We start from the raw sequence: 21054 nt of genomic DNA on the forward strand, positions 1-21054 counted from the left end.
AATATGTCTAGTTTGCTAAACAGTTTAACTTAACCATAAACATGTATCTACTAGCTACAAGTAATATAAAAATTTACATTTTCTGTATTAGTTTCCATTTATTTGCATTAGAGTATTAATGAGAATCTTAAAAGCAGTTAATGCATTTTTTTTTTGTAGTTCCTGGCCCTATATGACGATTTTCTTCTTTTGACATCTCCCTGTTCATCTTTTGTGCCTTACTCTGGTCTATATCCCATGCTAAGCCAAAACAATTCACGTGGATGGTAATTTACCTCAGAAATCATACACTAATTAAAGATGATCTCTTGTCTCTCCACACTTACTCCAAAGTCAGTCATTTAAAGTACGTTGTCTTAATTAACCTTGAACTCTACTGTTGCAGTTCCGCTGTTGATGTTCGCGTTTGGCACCTCACAGATCCAGGCAATAGAATCCTTCCAATGGCCGTTGCTGGTTACATAATGCTTGTGGACAAGCCTGCTTTCCTTTTTAAATCTGCACAGCAAAAGAGGTTTTACAGAGACTAACGTTTGTTTCTACTGTTACTCTGAAAACTCTCTCCAATATTACTCAGCAGCCCTCCATCCTACCTTATTTTACCTACTGCATGACAAAATGTATACTCTATATCCCACTTGTGCTCCTAGAAAAAGTAACAGTAATTAAAATCCATCTGCTTGCCACTCACTGGGGTCTCACTATGCAATTTTTTATATTTTATTGTGTGATCACAAAACTGTCCTCTCAATTGCAAAACTACGGAATGTAAAATGTTGTGTTTTTAAATGTCACTATTTCTTTTAATTCCGTATTTCTTGATTTTTGTGATTTTTTTCACTTGTTTCATATCAATCCCGATTGTCCCCACCATAGCTCTTCTTATGGATATATATAGCAAGTGGCCCTTATTTAAAGTTTCTGTGTCAAGAATAATGCTTGTACACTGCAATAGGTAAGCTCTATTTGAATCCTTTACTTGAATTAGATCAGAAATTACTTGGTTGCATTGATACCTATGCCATTTTATACCATCAAAATGTACTCCTTGAAAATAGTCTTGGGAGGGGTGTCTGGGTGGCTCAGTAGGTTGAACGTCAGACTCTTGGCTTGAGCTCATGTCATGAATTCATGGGTCATGAGATGGAGCCCTGTGTAGGGCTCCCCGCTCCATGGGGAGTCTGCTTGAACATCTTCACCCCCCTCCCCTCCTCCCACTGTTTGTCTCTCCAATAAATAAATAAATCTTTACAAAAAATATGTTTTAAATGTATCATATGTACTAGTGATGTAAAAACCACATTAATTAACTAAATTTTGAAGAATTTTAAGTGGCATTATTTGACAGTTTTTGCCTTGGCAGTATTTTGTATTTAAATCTTAAGTCATCTGGTTCCCTATTATCTAATCACAAATGTATGATATGGACAACAAGTTCAGTTATCTTTTTTTTTTAATTTTTTTTTTAAATTTTATTTATGATAGTCACACAGAGAGAGAGAGAGAGAGAGAGAGAGAGAGAGAGAGGCAGAGACACAGGCAGAGGGAGAAGCAGGCTCCATGCACCGGGAGCCCAACGTGGGATTCGATCCCGGGTCTCCAGGATCACGCCCTGGGCCAAAGGCAGGCACCAAACCGCTGCGCCACCCAGGGATCCCCCAAGTTCACTTATCTTAAGGCACAGCTTTCCCCTGAAACTCTCTGCAACACAGAGGTCCTGGACCTGGTCGGGGACACATGGGAGGACCATAGGTATATGGTATGTAACAGCCAGAGAGAATTGTCATATTTCTCTTGGCTGTGAAAAAATCCACTTTTGTTTAAGCCAAAAAAAAAAAAAAAACCCAAAAAACAAAAAACTACGACGTCCTAATGAATGGGTTTCTCTCCATTTCATATCTATCAAGATACCTGGCAAAATTTAAAAATGAACTCTATAAACATTTTCCTTTCAGGAGAAAGCAAAGCCATCTGATTTTGTGGCTATCATCATTTGTAGCAGTAAATGTAGAATAATCCTAAAGATCCAGCACATAATCAACCGACAAGTACTCACTCAGTCAGGGGCAATATTACCCCCAGGGAACATTTGGAAATATCGATAGAAAATTTAGGTTGTCTCTCATGGGAGTGAGGGAGGGGGTGCAATGGGCATCTAGTGGGGAGAGGCCAGGGGTCCTCCTGAACATCCCTGATGTCCAGAGGAGACCCCACAGCAAGGAATAGCCAACCAAAATGTAAATTATTGGATTGAAGGAAATCTATCATTTTAAGTCATCTGAATGTGACATTTCTGTGGGGAAAAAAAAGTGAATTCTAAGAGTAAACCTTTTCTTTCTTTCTTCCTTCTTTTTTTTTTTTTTTTTTTTAGAGACATCTAAAATTTCAGAATCCAGATTAAAGCTGCTCAGAGTGACCAAGTCTGATAGATGGGGAATAATTTGGTAGAGGGGACAAAGTAGGGGGTATTTGTGGCGACTTTGGTAGTGCACAAACACAAAGCACCCCTATGAGCTGCCTTTTGAAGGAGGAAAAAAAAAAAAAAACCCTGTATCTCAAGCCGAGTGTATGTAGCTCATTAGTTACCTAACTGGACTCTCTGTTCTTTTTAAGAGAAACTTCCTCTGGGGTTGGGAATGGGGGGAAGGGGGGCACTCAAGGGATGGGAGGGGGCGGGCAGTTTGCAAGTCTGAGGAATACAAATCTTTGAGGTGACTAAATTAAAAACATGCTATGAAGCTATAAACTCACTCCCGAAACTGTGGCCTGGGGTCAGCATCCCTGCAGGAGAGCCGTTTCCTCAATGCCTGCGCTTGTTAACATTTTCTGTAAGGAGCAGCCCGGGGCTAAGTCAGCTCGAGCAGGACTCTGCAAGCCCACATCAAACATGACAACAGGCGGGCGGGGGTGAGGAGGCCTCGGTGGGAGGCTCACCCTGTGTGCCCATTCCGTCCTGGCACACCCCGGGAGAGGGGCAGGGACAAATGTAAATGTTCTGTTGCATTGAAAAATCACTTTGGATGATACAAAGCCTATTCTTTTCCCCTTGAAAAGCTCCGGATTTCTGCAAGAGATGATGTCCGTGGGGCCCCACAGCTACCAGGCCACAATTCCTGGGCCTGTTGGCTGCACACAGTGTAGGTGGTGGCATTTGCCAGCCCTCCATCCCCCCCTGATCCCTTATCACCAGCACCCTTCCTGCTTCAGTTCTCTTAGGACGACGAAGGAGACAAAGAATGACATCAGTTTTCATCACAATTCCGAGGGGATTGGAAATGGTTTTCAAGCAGTGCCAGGGAAAAGATGATGTTCTCTTTCTATTGTGTTTTATCTGTTTTAGAAACCGCCTAGAGCATTTCATCGGTTTCATTTTACCTCCTCCCTGTCCCCTCTGCCCCACTCCAGGACTATATTAATATGAGTCCATATTAATATATTATTAAATTATGGACTATATTAATGGACTATTGCCATTACTTGGAGATGTTTTTTGGTCATTGTGATGGGCGTCTAGGGGGAATGCTGTTGAACCTGCTGCAGCGCTCAGGACAGACCCTCTCCAACAAAGAATTATCCGGCCACAGGATTAGTAGGGCCAAGACTGAGAAGGCATGGCCTAATCCAATGTCAAGGACACAAATGGAACTCAATGCTAAATAGTCCCTCTACTTATTAGAGAAACTCCGTAACAACGCTGCCAATCAAAGCAATAATGCCTCTCAAAGATAATCATGTTCTAGAATTGAGTATGGAATTAGTTGACAAATATTTTCAACTCACACCCACTCAGGCACACCACTTCAAGAACACCTCTCCGTCCAGAAGAGAAAATTAGTTTAAGTTATGAGTAATAAACAAAGCCCTAGAATATTCAACCGCTAAATACAAAATAATCACAGGAGTTCATAAATGAATGAGCTATCTCGTGGAAACCAGGTATGGCAGTTTTACCTATAATGCCACATTTAAATCCCTTTATGTCATAATTATTGTGTTACAATTAAGTCTCAAAGGCTCCAAAGAGACGTAGGCTATTAAAATTTCAGGACACCTAGGTCCAAACCTCAAAAGAATAAGTACTAATTTAAAAATATAAGTAAATACCACGTGTTTGTTGTTTTCTTTTGAATTATCTGCCTGCTTTTTCAGACTGCAAGATCAAGTATAGAAAAGCAAAAGACCTGAGATGAAAATTATTTAGGAAAATACAGATTCTAAATCATCTTGAGTTAAGGTCCAGGCACTGTTTTCTTGGGCCAAATTGTTGGTCTCGATCCTGTAAAATATAAAACTCAGCCTACGTGGCTGGATTCGTTATGAATTATGTAAGTGCTCTATTGTTGCAATCACTTAGGTGGTCAGCATTGGTTACATGACTCAGTGTTCAAAATATGTACTTTATGTAATTCATCATGCTCTTGGCATTTTCTTACCTTTAACTGTTTATATTTTCTTTTATACTTGGAAGTGCTAAAATAAACGAGACACGTTTTCTGCCAAATTTAGCAAGCTCCCAAATAACAGCTTCTTTTACACTGTATAAATAAAGTCTTTGTGCTAATGGGAGATGTACTTAGCAACTTTCAGATTTCTACAGGTAGAAGCACATGACTTAACATTTGAAATCCTCGTGTCTGTCAAATCAACACCATGCCATGATCGTGTAAAATACATATGAGAGTACTTGCTGTGAAAATTGAAGAGCTATTTTTAATATTGTTCCCATTAATAGATTTTCATTAAACTCTTTCAAGATGTATTGTTTTATTAGGTGAGTTTAGGGGCAGCCTCTGAGCTACGATAATGAGCTGTCTCTACTTACCACTGGGTTAGCATTGTGACCGTGGCCACACCAAGTGCTCTTAGCATCCACAAAGATCCAAAGGCCACTCCAATTAAGTCAGATTAAATGAAAAAGAGAATTCTAAACTCTTTCTTTTAGATAGTACCTAGAAATGGTACTCTAGAAATATGATTCAACTACATCTGACAATAAATAGCCAATAGCCATTGGCCTATAAGGGGGTATGAGCATCGGGCCTCAGTTGCCTCCCATGTAAAATGAAAGAACTGCATGAAACGGTCAGCTCATCTCATTAAGTATATCCCTTAGAAAATCTTATCCTTTTAAAATCGTTGAGTTTTTGGAAGAGTTATTTTAAATTTGGTGAACTATTGCCATTCTTGGAGTCATTATATGCATAGTTGATGTCTAACAGATAATCTCAACACTTCAAGCTCTTAAAATGGTTAGGGTTTTTTTTTTTTTATTTTAAGTTACTACTTGAAATTTTAAGGCTTCTGATGCATTTCTACGAGTTCAAGAAAATATAAAAGAAAGCTGCATTGATTTCTTTACTCGTAAAATGTGAGCAACTTATTTACATCTTGGGTTATTTAAAGTTGACGTCCCTAAAATAACTTAATAATTAAATGTGCATATAACAGAACTTTCTCTCCACTTGTGATTTTGAACGAGAATTCTTACGAATATTATAGTATTACTAATTTACAATGAATTACTTGTTATTCTCAAACACAACACTGCTCTATGAGAATCATTGTATAGCATTGTCATAAAGAAAGAGAGAGCCAAAAATCAAAAACAAAATAAAACAAAACAAAAAAAAGGGAGGATGTTCTTAGGAGTTTTTAGTCTTGTTGAAAAAAGCTCTTATTGCAGCAAATATTGAGATGTGTTTAATCACTAAGGCTTATTGTATGTACAGAGGGTGTAAAAAATTGAACACATGGTTTATTGAGGTCCCTTTCCTCCATCTCATAACTCCCTATACCTCTCCCCAACCATACACGTGCCCAAGAGGGATTGTTAGCTAACTTGAATCACCTTACTGTCAAGGAGCACACCCTGTCCAAATGCTGTCTGTACTCCAGGGGATCCAACCTCTATCTTCATTGTGCATTGCTATCCCTTATCACCACTCATTGGAATTCCAGGTGGCAGACTGGGGGTAGGCCAAAACTCCTTCTCAACTGGAGCTTGAAAAATAACAGAGTGGAAGAGATTTTTTTTCGGCTTCTACAGCACATTTATTTTGTAAAGGGCAAAAGAAATCTCAGAGGGAATTTGGAATGAAGGAAAGACAGAGGGTAAAGCTCTAGCCAACATCAACAAGCCCATAGGTCTCATAGAGTAAATCTTTGAAAAGCTTAAGGCCTGCAGAGGGGGAGTGAGGTGGGGTGATAGCAAGCTAGCCTAGGTCACATGGTCTTTCATTCATGTCTGTGTGTGCATTCCCAGATCTATTTCCTTCTAGTCCCTGGATCTGAATTCTACTCACTCTTCTACTGTCAGTAAAGCTCTATGTTTGCGCAAAGGAAGAGATCTCAATCTCAGGATCCTTTCTGATGCCAGCAGCAGAGGATTTCCTTTATGTTCCTTTTCGTATTAGAGATTTTTGCCTATTACAAAACAAGTAAGTTTGCTTTTGCTGGCTTTTCTTTCTGTACATACCCCATACTCGGACCCGCTTGGGACTGTGCTTAATGAATATTGTCCTTTCTTTAATGCAGAGTCTTTTAAAAACAATATTTGGGGAAGAGTTGTCTTCTTCTGCACATAGCTGATATATTTATAATAATATGAACAAACTACATGTGAATAGTGATTTGTGCATTTTTAAAAATTTATTTTATTTTATTTTTTTGATTTGTGCATTTTTGCTGAAATACTTTTATTACATAAGAACAAAAAGAATATTTGATAGTATTTTCATAATTTAAAACCCTAAAATTTGCCATTTTTAAAAACATTCTATTTTCAAAAGATTGCACTATTTTAATACCCATGCTATTTTATGTTTAGCTGGCACTATTTAAATGTGTGAAATAAATTATGTGGAAGAAAAGCAGATGTATTGGTGAACTGTTTTCTGACAGGCTTTTCAGTTGGATGTCAAGAATTCAGGTCATTTGGGTCTTTGAATATCCTATAACTTGGCAGCAATTTTTTTTAAAAAATATTTTTTCCTAAAAAATTGTAGTTGCTATTTTTGGAAAGTGCCTACTTCCTTATGAAAATCCTGTCTTTGGAACATACATAAATTCAGTGTTACCCTCCTACCTTTTCTTGGTCCCTTTTTCTGTTTCTCTTTTTCCTTTCACAGTAGGAGTCTAAAGCTTTTATAATTTGGTGGCTCCTCTTTAGGGAACACAGAAAGATCTTACCGTTGCAAATGTCACTGAAGTATACAACCATGTAAACACCTTGCTAAGACCCTGAAAGGGACCTGTATAAGCCAGAAGCCCTGAAACCCACTTTAATAGTTTCAAGGGAATTTTATTTCTGTTTCAAGGGAATGCTTTATTTCCGAACTTATGCACACCGGAATTTAATACTTGCCTTTATTTCTTTCATGTAGGAGAAAGCTCACGTACTAGCAAAAATGAATTCTTAGGACTTCATCAAGATAAAAACCTTTTGCACAGCAGAGGAAACAGTTGAAAAAACCAAAAGACACAGAATGGGAGAAGATATTTGCAAATGACATAGCAGATAAAGGGCTAGTATCCAAAATATAGTGAACTTATCAAACTCAACACCCAAGGACAAATAACCCAATCAAGAAATGGGCAGAGGACATGAACAGACATTTCTCCAAAGAAGACATATGTTTGGCTAACAGACATGTGAAAAAATGTTCATCATCACTTGGCATCAGCGAAATACAAATCAAAACCACCTCACGCCACTTAGAATGGCTAAAATGAACAAGTCAGGAAATGACAAATGTTGGCAAGGAGGTGGAGAAAAGGGAACTCTCTCGTACTGTTGGTGGGAATGCAAGCTGGTACAGCCAGTCTGGAAAACAGTATGGAAGTCCCGCAAAAAGTTGAAAATAGAGCTACCCTATGGTCCAGCAATTGCACTACTATTTACCCCAAAGCTATAAATGTAGTGATCCAAAGGGACACCTGTACCCCAATGTTTATAGCAGCAATGTCCACGATAGCCAAACTACGGAAAGAGCCCAGATGCCCTTCGACAGATGAATGGATAACAAAGATGTGGTCTATATACAATGGAATATTATTCAGCCACAGAAAAGAAATCTTGACATTTGCAATGATGTGGATGGAACTAGAGGGTATTATGCTAAGCAAAATAAATCATCAGAGGAAGACAATTACATGATCTCACTCATATGTGGAATTTAAGAAACAAAACAGATGATCATAGGGGAAGAGAAGAAAAAATAAATCAGAGAGGGAGACCCCCCTTAAGAGACTCTCAATCATAGGAAATAAACTAAGGGTTGCAGAAGAGGAGGGGGTTTAGTGGGTGGGGTAATGGGACGATGGACATTAAGGGGGGCATGTGGTGTAATGAGCACTGGGTGTTATATGCAACTGATGAGTCACTGAATACTACCTCTGAAATCAATAATACAGTATATGTTAAATAATTGAATTTAAATAAAAAATAAAGAAAAAATTACTGTGAGATAAGCAAAAGGATTCTGATATTAGAAACCCTCTTCCTCATGTCTAGACTGTATGTGAGTGACTCTTCCCTTCTCCCTTTTCCCTTCCAGCACAATCTACATCTAGTCAAGTGATCTACTTATTTTGTTGAGGACAGATACCAAAGTAGTCTAATTGAGTGGGAAGTTTCTTTGTCTTAGAATATGCTCAAGTCTTAGCTGAGTCAGTTCTGGATTCAACCCTGATACGTATTTGGGAAATATAAGTAAAAACAAAATCATCTTTGAGCCCAGAAAACCTCTCCACAAAAGTTGAGGGAAAAAAATCCCCACTTTTAGTAATGAATAAGCATTAATCCAGAATGTGATGTGTATCATAATCCACTTAAAAGAATGGAAAGACAGAAAGAAATCTCATCTCCTAATATAACCATATGGATATAGTCCATTACATACATGTTTTTAAGATTCAAGATAAAAAAATAATTAGTCCTCGAGTAAGAGAATTTTGATAGTCACACACAGTTCATCCTAACTCTTACCAGAATTGGCATCACTATCTATGGAAACTGATTGGCTTTATTCAGAGGAGAAACACACTTCTACTATCTTTATGACAGAAGGTAGTTTGCAACTTGGAGCAAGGTACCCATCACAGTTAGGTTCTTACCCTCCCACAAACACCGAAAGATAGGGGTACAATCTCCCTTAACATTTACATTTCCAAATGGTGGCTCCCAGGTCTTTGAGAGGGTCCTGGATCACGAAGCTACAAAAGGCCCATCTAGTTTTCATGAATGATATGTAAGTACATTTTAAGGACAGAGTACTTAAAATGACAAGTTTTCTAATGTAAATCCTCTAGGAAAAAGGATGGGGAAAAATCTTTTTCCTTATTTTCAACAGAGAAGATTAAGCCTTTTATATTTAATTTGAATTTGCTCTTACAATGTCATAGATGAAAAATATAGGTCAATGAGAGGATTTTGTTACAGGAGTTTCATGTATCATCTCTGTGCAAGGACTTGTCCTATTGAAGTTTGTCTTGTCTAGATGTTATTTTTAAATTTAAGAGAGAGAGAGAGAGAGAGCATGTGAGCGGGGTGGGGGAGTGGGGCAAAGAGGAAGACAGAAACTTGAGCAGGCTCCAGACCCAGTGAGGAGCCAGACATAGGGTTCAATCACACGACCTGACCCAAAATCAAGAGTTGGACACCCAACCTACTGAGCTCCTTCTTAGATATTTTATACAAATTCTTTCCAGAAATTTTTATGTTAAAAACCCAAAGTAATTTATATATTTTTTGCTATGTGCAATCTTTCTTAATTGGTCCTACCTCATGTTTATATCTCTGTAATTTTGTAATTCTATAACTATGAAAAAGAGGACCTGTACCTCAAGTGTCACTATCTGGCTGACAGAGGTTTATAGTACCTACCCCTGCTATGACATTCCTCAATTGTGCAATACTGTTGGAGCCATCTCACTGTGTAGGGTTCCCTGTCTACTTGAGAAAAGTATAAAATCCATTTAATCTATAAAGTATTATAATTTGGCTCCCACCTTCAGTAATACAATGGTTACTTGATGAAAAAAAGTATATATTTTTAAACTTTCTATAATATTTAATAATATTGATCATCATTTCCTCTTTAAAACTTTGTTGTTAGAATGGAGAGGGACATTGGAAATAATAAGACTATGTTTCTGTGTTGGAGATGAGGACAGAATGGCCATAGAAGATGGAAAGTCTTGTCCATGGTCATAAACTTAGAAAGTATCTAGACACAACTTGCCCAGTTCTCCTCTCTTTACCTCCTCCAGAAGCTGTGTTTTACCTGGTAAGAAGTGTTAGTCAAGACTCTTTTATGTTTGCTTTTCTACTACCTCATTCTACCAAATGGATTATATGATCATCTCTATATGACTACAAAAGACGATGGACTTAGGAGTAAGACAACTTAGATCGGAATCTTTGTTCTGTTATTTCTTATTAACTTATGAACATGTCACACTGCATTCAACAAGTTTAGGGACACTTGAAGGATTCGTAAATCCAAAAGCTGTCAGAAATGAAGGAGGTACTATAAATGAGTTAAGTTGGTGGTATAAGACATTAGATACTGAAAGTCAATCATCTAAGTTTCCATGTCAAGAAACTAGAAATGGAATAGCAAAGCAAGCCAAAGTAAAGTACAAGAAAGGATAAATAATATATAAAAGAGCAAAAACCATATTAACTAAATATAAAATAAATATATGTGAGAACACCAACAAAATGCCCAAAATTGGTTCTTTGGAAAGATGAGATCACTAAAACTAATCACGAGAAAAGACAGAAAAGATATAATATTAACACTGCTAATTTAAAGAAGAGATCACTACAGATCTTATGAACTTTAATTTTTTTCCAGTTTCATTGAGATATAATTTGAAATATAACACATGAAAGTGTACAGCATAATGATTTGATTCATGTATATAAGGCAAAATAATTACAACAGTAAGTTTATTTAACATACATCACCTCATATAGTTATAATTTTGTTTTCTTTTGATGACAATTGTTAAGATGTCCTTTGGCAACAATTTTTAAATATACAATACTGTACTGTTAACTGTAGTCACCATTCGGTACATTACATCTCCAGAACTTATCACCTTATAACAGGAAGTTTGTACCTTTTGATCACCTTCATCCATTTCACGCCTCCCATCCCTCACCTTCTCACCTCCAACAGCCACCAATATATTTTCAGTATCTATGAGTTCATGGTTGTGTGTGTGTGTGTGTGTGTGCGCGCACACGCACAAGTGCCTGTGAGAATGTATTTAGATTCCACATATAAATGAGATCATTTGGCATTTGTCTTTTTCTGTCTGGTTTATTTCACTTAGCATAATGCCCTGTGGTTCATGTTGTGGTTCATGTTGTTGCAATGGCTGGATTTCCTTTTTTATAGCTGGATAATATTCCATTGTATATGTACACATGACATTTTTAAAATCAATTCTCTCATTGATGGACACTTGGGTTGTTTCCATGTCTTGGATATTGTAGACGATGCTGTAATAAACATGAGGATGCAAATGTCTCTTAAAGGCAGTGATTTTGTTTCCTTTGGGTATGTATCTGAAAGTAGAATTGCTGGATTATATAGTAGCTCTATTTTTAATTTTTTGAGGAAAATCCATACTGATTTTCATAGTGGCTGTGCCAATTAGACGTTATGAATGTTAAAAAGGTGGTAAAAGAATACTAAGTGCAATTTTGTATCAAGAAAGTTGCAGTTTTGTATTTTTTGTAAAAATGCAATTTTGGGGATCCCTGGGTGGCGCAACGGTTTGGCGCCTGCCTTTGGCCCAGGGCGCGATCCTGGAGACCCGGGATCGAATCCCACATCGGGCTCCCAGTGCATGGAGCCTGCTTCTCCCTCTGCCTGTGTCTCTGCCTCTCTCTCTCTGTCTGTGACTATCATAAATATAAATAAATTTAAAAAAATTTTTAAAAAATGCAATTTTGTATCAAGATTAAATAAACAAATTTCTTGAAAACACAGTTTATCAAAATTTTCCCAACAAGAATTAGGAAATATAAAAGCCTTTTTTTTTTAAAACAAGTTGATTCCATTATTAAAATGTTTGCTGTCCTCTTCCCTCAAATACCCTCCAGTCAAGGTAGTTTTTCTAAGTGACACCAATCTTACACAAATTCTATCAGGAAACAGTAAAAAAGAAAACAATTTCTGATTTATTTTAAGAGAAAAGTAAAATCTTTTTATCAAAAGCTTACACTGGCATTACAAAAAAAGGAAAAATATAAAAGAATGTAAAAATACTAAATAAGATATCAACACACAAATACAAAGAAATATAAAGAGGAAAAATATTTAACCATGTACAAGTTAGTCCAAGAATGCAAGGGAATTGGTTTTAATATTCAAAAACCAATCCACATATTTTACCACATAATTAAGAGTGAAGGAGAGAGAGGGATCCCATAATCATCTCCTCAGATGCAGGAAAAATAAACACACCATGCCACAAAAAAACTCAGTGAACTATGAAGAGAGAGGCACTTCCTTAATTTAAATATAGAATTTCTGTAAAAAACCTATAGCAGATACCATAGTTAATTGTACATTAATGAAAGCTTTTCTCCTGAGTTTGAATCTGAGAAACTCTTGCCAAGTATCATTACTGTTTTTCTTTTTCTTTTTCTTTTTTTTCATTACTGTTTTTCAACAAGGTGCTGGAGATCCAACGTAGTACAATAAGACAAGAAAAGGAATAAAGACATAAGACTTTGATAATGTAAGAAATATGGTCAGTTATGTGGAAAATCCAAATGAACCTGCAAATTATTAAAATTCGCAAGTGAATTAAACAACATGGAAACTACAATTGCTTAATATGAGGTCATTATACAAAAACCAATTACACGTCTAAATATCAAGAGCAAACAAATAGAAAATGAAAGTAAAAACACAATGCAATTTACAATAGTATCAAATTACATCAAATCTTTAGGAAAGCAACTAATAAAAAATGTGCAAGCCATCTATAATTTAAAAAAAAAAACAACAGAAAATTCCTGAGAAAAAATTAAAGAAGTTCTAAGTAAATGGAGGTATATGCCTTATTATTCATGATTTGGAAGGCAAGTAATGTAAAGATATAAATTATCTCAAAATTGATCTATGCAATATAATCTAAGTCAAAGTCTCACAATATATTTTAAGAAAATTGCCAAATTCTTTCTAAAATTTTTGTGGAAATGACCAAAATTAGTCAGGGCAGGGGTGCCTGTGTGGCTCAGTCAATTAAGCATCTGCCTTCGCCTCAGGTCATGATTCCAGAGTCCTGGGATCGAGTCCTGCATCAGGGCTCCCTGCTCAGTGGGGGGTCTGCTTCTGCCTCTCCCTCTGCCTGCTGGTCACTCTGCTTCTGCTCTTTCTCTGTCAAATAAATACATAATATCTTCAAAAACAATTAGTCAAGGCAATCTCATAGAACAACACTGGAAGGCTTATATTTTCATATATCAATGTTTTTAAAACAAAGTGACAGTAACAAAGTATTGATATAATAATTGCACAAAGAACCCAGCAGAGTCCAGAAAAGACCCAACATTAATAGTGTAACAATTTATGACAAAGGTACCAGTGCAATTTACTAGAGGGAGAAATTATTCTTTTCAATAAATGGTGCTGGGTCAATTGTACATCCATATAGAAAAAAATATCCTGACCCGTACCTCAAAACCATGGATAAAGGTCAATTTCAGAGGAATTATAGATCTGAATGTCAAAGTTAAATAATAAATCTTCAGGAAAAAAAACATAGCAGAATATCTTCATGAAGTTCAGATAGAAACAATTTTATAAACAGGACACAAAAATTCGTAGAAGGAAAAATAAAAATACATGAAATGAATGAATGAAAAAAATGAATGAAAACAGAATGAAATAAAAACTGGCAAAATGGATTACATTAAAAAGGGCAACTTCTATTCATTAAAAACCAGTGTTAAGCGATAAAAAGTCGAGCCATACGGTGGGAAGAAATGATTTGCAATACATATGTCCGACAAAGACTTAAATTTATAATATATAAAGAACTTCTACAGATCAAATAGGAAGGGAAGGACAACTCAAAAAAAAATAAGTACAAGACTTTAACACACACCTCACAAAAGACAATATGCAAATAGTCAATAGACTAGTGAAAAGTATTCAATTTTATTCATCAACGGGGGATTCAGATTAACAGGATGAGGTGATAAGATTACACTCCTGTTGGAATAACTAAAAGGGAAAGGAGGGGAAGGGGGAAAAAAGGAAGACAACTCCCAAATATTGGCGAGAACTGGAAGCAGTTGCAGTGCTCACACACGGGAGTGTAAATTGGTACAATCACTTTGGGAATAGTTTTGACGGCATCTAACAAAGCTGGAGATAGTCGTAACATCTGACCCAGAAATTCTAGCCTGAGACTGGGTCTCACAAGAAATTGTGTCCGTGCTCACCAGAACATGCGCCAGAGTATGACAATAGACATATGACAGCAGCCTTATTTGCAATAACCAAAAACTGGCCAAGAGCCGGATGTCCATCAACAATTGAGCGGAGTGACACAACTGATACACTCATGAATGGAATTCTAGAACACAACTAGAATGAACAGGCTACAGAGACAGTGCAACATGAATGAATCTCAAAAATACAATGATGCGTGATGGACCCCCCCCACACACACTGCAATCGATTATATATTATCTCTGTGAAATTTAAAAACAAGCAAAATAACCAAACCTGCTATAGAGTTAAGACAGCAGCGACCTTCAGAATGGGGACCCAACTTTGGAGGGGGGAATTACTAGGAATAAGCACAAGGTGGTGGGGGGTTTGGAAACGTTGCCAAGGATCTATTTATCTTTTCTTGCCTTTTGGAAAATTAATTTTGTATGAACTTTGCGAAAATTCATCAAGCTGACTGTGATTTCTTTTGCGTTTTTCTAATAAATACATTAGTGGAAAGTTGGATGCCTTGTTTAAAGCGGGCAACCGTTACTCAGCTTTCCCATATTATTCTTATGCAAAAATTAGGCCCTAATTACTACTACTGCATGTACAGTAGTACAGTAGTAGAGTCTTCTAGTTTTCAAGAGGAAAAAATGCAAATTTTTAAGTAAACCCTTCTGTTATTTTAATTCCAGTACAGCTAACATCATTATCTTAGTTAAATCCTGCTTATTTTTCAACGCGAGCCACCAATTCAGATCAAAACAACCGCAAAAACAACAACGTGGGCCAAAAAACTATAATAATAGCCACAAGTCTTTAGTGCTTGCTTTGAAATTCTCAGTTTTATAAAATCTCTCAGTTTTATAACAGGGATACTCCTACGCTACCCAATACTGATTTCAACATTTAAATGAAAAAAAATGTATGGAGGGGTTTATTAAAATGTCTGGGGTAGAGCAAGTGATTGAGATATGGTGGCTACGGTTATGCTGCTGTTTGAAATCATAACGTGTCTCTTAAAATTTATCTTGATGATCTTTTATTTTGATGGGCCTTTTGCTAAAATCTCATTGTAATCTTACTATAATAGCATCGCATCTACCGCAGAGTGGATATTCCATAGAGATTTGTGGCTTACGTATATATGAATTGATTGATCAATAATGACTTATATTTATATACTTCAGAGTTTCAGCATATTTGACATTATTTTGATGGGATATACTATATCGTGTTATACTGTCTTAATGTTAGGCTTCTGGAGATCGTGGGGGAATTTAGAGCTAATGATAGATGTTTCAGACCAGCTATAGATGATTTTCAGGTAGCTGGAGTTAATTAAGTGTCACCAAAACACATGTAGCATGTGTTTCCTACCCCACCTTCGGGAGGTGCTAAGAATTGGCTCACAATATCCCTTTTGCCACTTCTTTTTTTTTTTTCTTTTTTTCTTTTTTCCTTTTGCCACTTCTGAACTCCATCTTGCGTTCTTCATCACCTGTGATGATGCTCAGGAGAGGGCAGTCTCCCATGTGCCACCACCAACTCAGCCACATACGCCACCCCTCTTACCATCTTTGGTCTTTCTTATTTTCAGCTCTGATGACAGGTCTCCTGCACTGTGTCCCTTGTTGAAAGTGCTGGTGCTGCTGGTACCTGCCACTGCTGCTGCAATCCACAGACATACACAGCGAGGCAGCCGACGCATGCCACCGAGGGGGGCACTGTCTACGCCAAGGGCCACGGTGGACACCAGCAGCACCACAGCCTGGGGCTGGAGAAGAGGCCGGCAGCATTTCTCTGACACCTTGTACCATTGCACTTTTAGATTTCAGCTGCATGCTTGCTGTCATCCTCTTTTCCGTTGCAGGGATCCAGGGGACTTGAACTGGTGCTAGATGTTAGCCAGCAACATACGCTATTACGCAGGGAGGAGGAAGTGGCCGGGGGGAGAAGTCAAGTTAAAAAAAAAATACAGGAGCCCCAGAAACAAAGAGGGATGGGAAAAGCTCTTTAGCTGCAGGGAAGAAAAAAAATAGCTTCAAAAGACAATTGAAATCATAGTCTAATGTTCTGATTTCAACTAGTCTATCTGCTGCATCTGATGCAAACAACCAAGAGAGGGGACCCTTGAGTTCCATTCATTCTTCTGAGTAAACCCCTTCTCAAGAAAGGATCAGACAAATTCTGTAATAGTGCTATAGCGGATGGGGTACGCAACTGAAAATCGAAGATCTAGAATCTACATTTATTTCTGCTATTAATTAGCCGAATGAGTTCTACAAATTCATTTATCATTTACCTGAGTGACTGTCAACTTGGTAATTGGAAAAACACATGCTTTAGACGTAGGGGTTTCCAAGGTTCTCATATACTAACGTTCAAATCTGGAAAATAGTGAAAATAAGGCTTAGAACTCGGTTGCCTTGAACTGATATAGAAGAGACCTGCCAGCATCAGAAGAAATCAGTTTATCAGGACACAGCTCCAGGACCTGGTGGTGCTGAATCGTCCTTGGGCATCACGTTCCTCTATTCAGAGGAAATCCACCCCCGCACTTTAACACTATTTTCCAGATTTGAACGTTAGTATATGAGAACCTTGGGAACCCCTAAGTCCAAAGCATGTGTTTTTTCCAATTGCCAAGTTGACAGTCACTCAGGTAAATGCTAAATGAATTTGTAGAACTCATTCGGCTAATTAATAGCAGAAATAAAACTAGATTCTAGATCTTCGATTTTCAGTTGCGGACCCCATCCGCTATAGCACTATTACAGAATTTGTCTGATCCTTTCTTGAGAAGGGGTTTACTCAGAAGAATGAATGGAACAAACCAGAAAGAAGGGCCCTAGTAATTGTGTCACTTTACCGTTTCTTGCTTGAACTGCCCCACGTACATTTGCACGAACAACGTCGAACACATTCTAATCTGCCAAGGAAGAGAGTAGAGAATAATCTCTGTCCTTATCAAGCGAAAATTGGTGTCTTATTCTGTTTGTTGCATGCTTCTGACTTTTTAAATATGTAAGCGTGCTACTTTGTAAGTAGGGGTCCGAGGCTAGCCCTGGTGAATATCTAATAAATATGACTGTAGATGTTAAAAATTAAGAATACATTTCCTCCCTTTAATACACATGATGCAGAAAAGTATAAGCCACGCAATAGTGTGATTTGGGTTTATCCAATTTCATAATCGGGTACACCTATATGGAAGCAATACATGTGCAATTCATCGGTAAGATGTGCCAATGGAGTGGGAGTGAAAGTCAAATGTCAGCTCTCTGGTTATGGTTAGGCTTGCTTTGCTAATGGTACTTTAACCAAGTAGAAAGAGATTTTCCTTGAAAATGTTAACAGTCACTTTGACTTTTCTTATGATTAAGCCTGCCTACAGTATATGAATAATTCTTTCCTTAGATATGGAGGAAAAGACAGTGTTCAGGAAGTTATTTATTTAGAATTTCAAATTCTTTGAAATAAAAACCACATACTCAAATGCCATCCTGAGTGAAAAAGGAAAAGGAATGTGAGTATAAACACAACCTTAAAAAGAGCTTAATGTCATTGTGTTTTGTTGAGAAAGTCAATATCATGCCCGCGCACGGCGTATGTTGGTCAACAGGATCATGCATTTTTCATATAGGATGGGATTAAAGTCAGTGTGTCCTTCATGCGGCGCAAAACGTTTTAAAACGTTCGTGTTTTAAAATGATATAGCGCCCATTACAGAAAACTAAAGGAGACTAAACTCTACAAAGGAGAGAATAATATCACTCGACAATCTGACACGCAGAGATAGTCCGTGTTTTCCTCTCCTGGTACATACTTCTGGACCATCTCTCTATGCACACCTTTGTGTTCCCGCGGGCACGCACACACGTGTACACAAATGGGACCTCACAAAATGCGCAGAATCGACTCTCCCCATCCATCAGTAAACTTGCCCATTTCACAGAAAGATGGACACGGTCATCAAGAATGTGCATTTGAAAGTCACCCCTTTCTACACTTTTAACACAGCAGCAAAGTGAGCACTACTGAATTATACAACACTGAATATGTCAGAGGGTGCATATCAAATAGTTCTGCTAAGATACCATCAACTGGAAGCCCACCCATGAGGCAAATTTGCATGTTTCTTATACGTACTCTTTTTTAAGATTTGTATTATGAATATTTAAGCAAAAAGAAAAAGAATTGTACAGTGACCATCCACACACCTGCACGTCGATTCACCAATTTGTTAGCGTTTTGCTGTATTTTCCTTGTCTGCCTGCCTACAAAACTGTCATTTTAATTTCCTGGATTATGTTCTGAGATAAGAAAAATAATAAATAACAAAAAAAAATTCATGACACTTTGTTCTTAGACTTCAGCCTGAGTAAACAAAAAATTATAGATATCCTGCTACATCCGCATTCATATCATCATACTATTACCGGATACCTAACAAAATTATCAGAAATCCCTTGACATTATTTAATATGGAGAGATGACTTGGTCTGAAAGCCAATTTGTACAAGTTAGAAAAAAAATTCCCTTTTCATTACGGTTGGGTCTGTTTGAGTCTCCCCAAACAAATAGGTTTTTAAGAGCTGGCTTTAAGCTACCGTTGAGTCATAATTTTATCTTACAAGCGTGTTACATGATTTCCAGGTGAACATAAACACAAATATAACTAATAACAGCGTGTGCACATGTATAACAGCGCGGTTTTTTTTTATGTCATGATGAAATTGTGTCTGGTGAATATTTGGTGGTGAATATTTGTGCGTGAATTTCACACGCAATTTACTTTGCGCTCGATTTGTGTATACACAGAGGATCCTTTGGGTGCCCACATTTGTAAACCTTAAGGTAAAAGAGCCGTGTACATCCGTTGACGTGGAATCACTATGTGTTTGTGCAATTAGCTCCTCTTGTGTTCAGAAAACCTAGGTTCACTTATAGCCCTTTAGGGATCCCTGGGTGGCGCAGCGGTTTGGCGCCTGCCTTTGGCCCAGGGCGCGATCCTGGAGACCCGGGATCGAATCCCACGTCAGGCTCCCGGTGCATGGAGCCTGCTTCTCCCTCTGCCTGTATCTCTGCCTCTCTCTCTCTCTCTCTGTGACTATCATAAATAAATAAAAATTAAAAAAAAATAAAAAAAAAATAAAACTATTACTGCAGAACATCGGGCAGCGGGTCACCGTCTTCAGACACAGTAAAACACGGGCCTGGTCCTTATATGGCCAACAAACAAAGATTAAAGCAATAGGCAACAGATACAAGCTGGCTTCCCGGGATCCTATTCATCTGAACCCTTTGGGATCACAGGGATCGAGCTAATAGAAGGGTGTTCCTTCCGCAGTCATTAGTCAGCTGACTAGGGCCCCACTAGGCACTTTCCTTCACAATATACTTGAGGAGATAAAGTCAATTTTGTCATCCATATGTCCTCGTCTCCCCACTCTTTTTTTCTTTCCAATCATTGCCTAACTGTTGCAGAGATGATCGATGACATGGTGACAGGGAAGGAGGTCTTCCTCACGTATTTCTAGGCCTAGCAGACATTTGTGAGCCACCCCAGGTGTCCCCATCACACATTCTTTAACTGAAGGCTCCTGTCATGAGTTAGGACGAACACATTAGCCGGGGGCGGGGACTGTGTGAGCTCTAGGGGTGTCACCAGAGGGGAGCAGGCTTCTCCTGTTTAGGAGCTGCATGTCCTGGACAGCCGAATGCCCATGTGCTGTCAGGAACCAGGAAGGCCGCTGGTGCTGCTCTCCTCTGCAACCACAGGGGGACTCTGACCTGGGGCACTGACCTCAGCTCCTGCAGCCGGGAGCTGGGAGCTCGCCTCACCCTGGAGAGAACCTGTGCTGTGAGACTCAGCTGGTGGCTTCCTGCCCCACCGCCTACCCTCCACTCAACCATTGGAAACAAGTCCCCCAGGAGGGCAGGGCCAAGACGACAGTCCTCTTGCCCGTCCAACACAGAGAAGCTCTACGAGGCCGTTAGTGCACCCTAGGCTGGGCAGGTATAGTTAAAAAGGGAACCACTGACTTCCTGTGAGCGCGCGTTCCTGTGTCACCCTTGCTCTGCTGCAAAGTAGAGGCTGTTGAGTTCATCACAGAGGAGGAGCTCTCAGCACCCTGAAGGTGCTGCTCCAAGGAGTCTGGGTTGTGGGTGAGGAGGGCATTCTGTAGTGAGACGAAAGTCCACGCTCCCCGTGTGAAGGTCACTAGGCCTCTGGTTTGCTATGTCCCTGACTTACGGCCACAAGTCATGGATCTGTGACTCTCAGAGGTTTGCTCACAAGGTTCACAGCACACGCTTTGCAGCTGCACCACCCAGCTAGGAGGAGTGAAACCAGTGGAGCATTTCAGGCTGAGCTCATTTCCGCCCACATCAGAAGCAACAGAGGAGTTTGTGGAGAGCTGCACTTGGGCCCTCCATTAGCTGTTTTACATCTCACAGACCGAGATGCCACTTCCTACACCATGTGTTAGTGGGGAACCACGTGGACGCAGCACTGTAGGGGAACCTAGCCCTAAGTGTGCTAAGGCTTTGAGAAGTCTTTCCTTATTCACACTTGCTTTCC

Source organism: Vulpes lagopus, chromosome 1 (assembly GCF_018345385.1).
Source record: "Vulpes lagopus strain Blue_001 chromosome 1, ASM1834538v1, whole genome shotgun sequence".
Taxonomy (NCBI): domain Eukaryota; kingdom Metazoa; phylum Chordata; class Mammalia; order Carnivora; family Canidae; genus Vulpes; species Vulpes lagopus.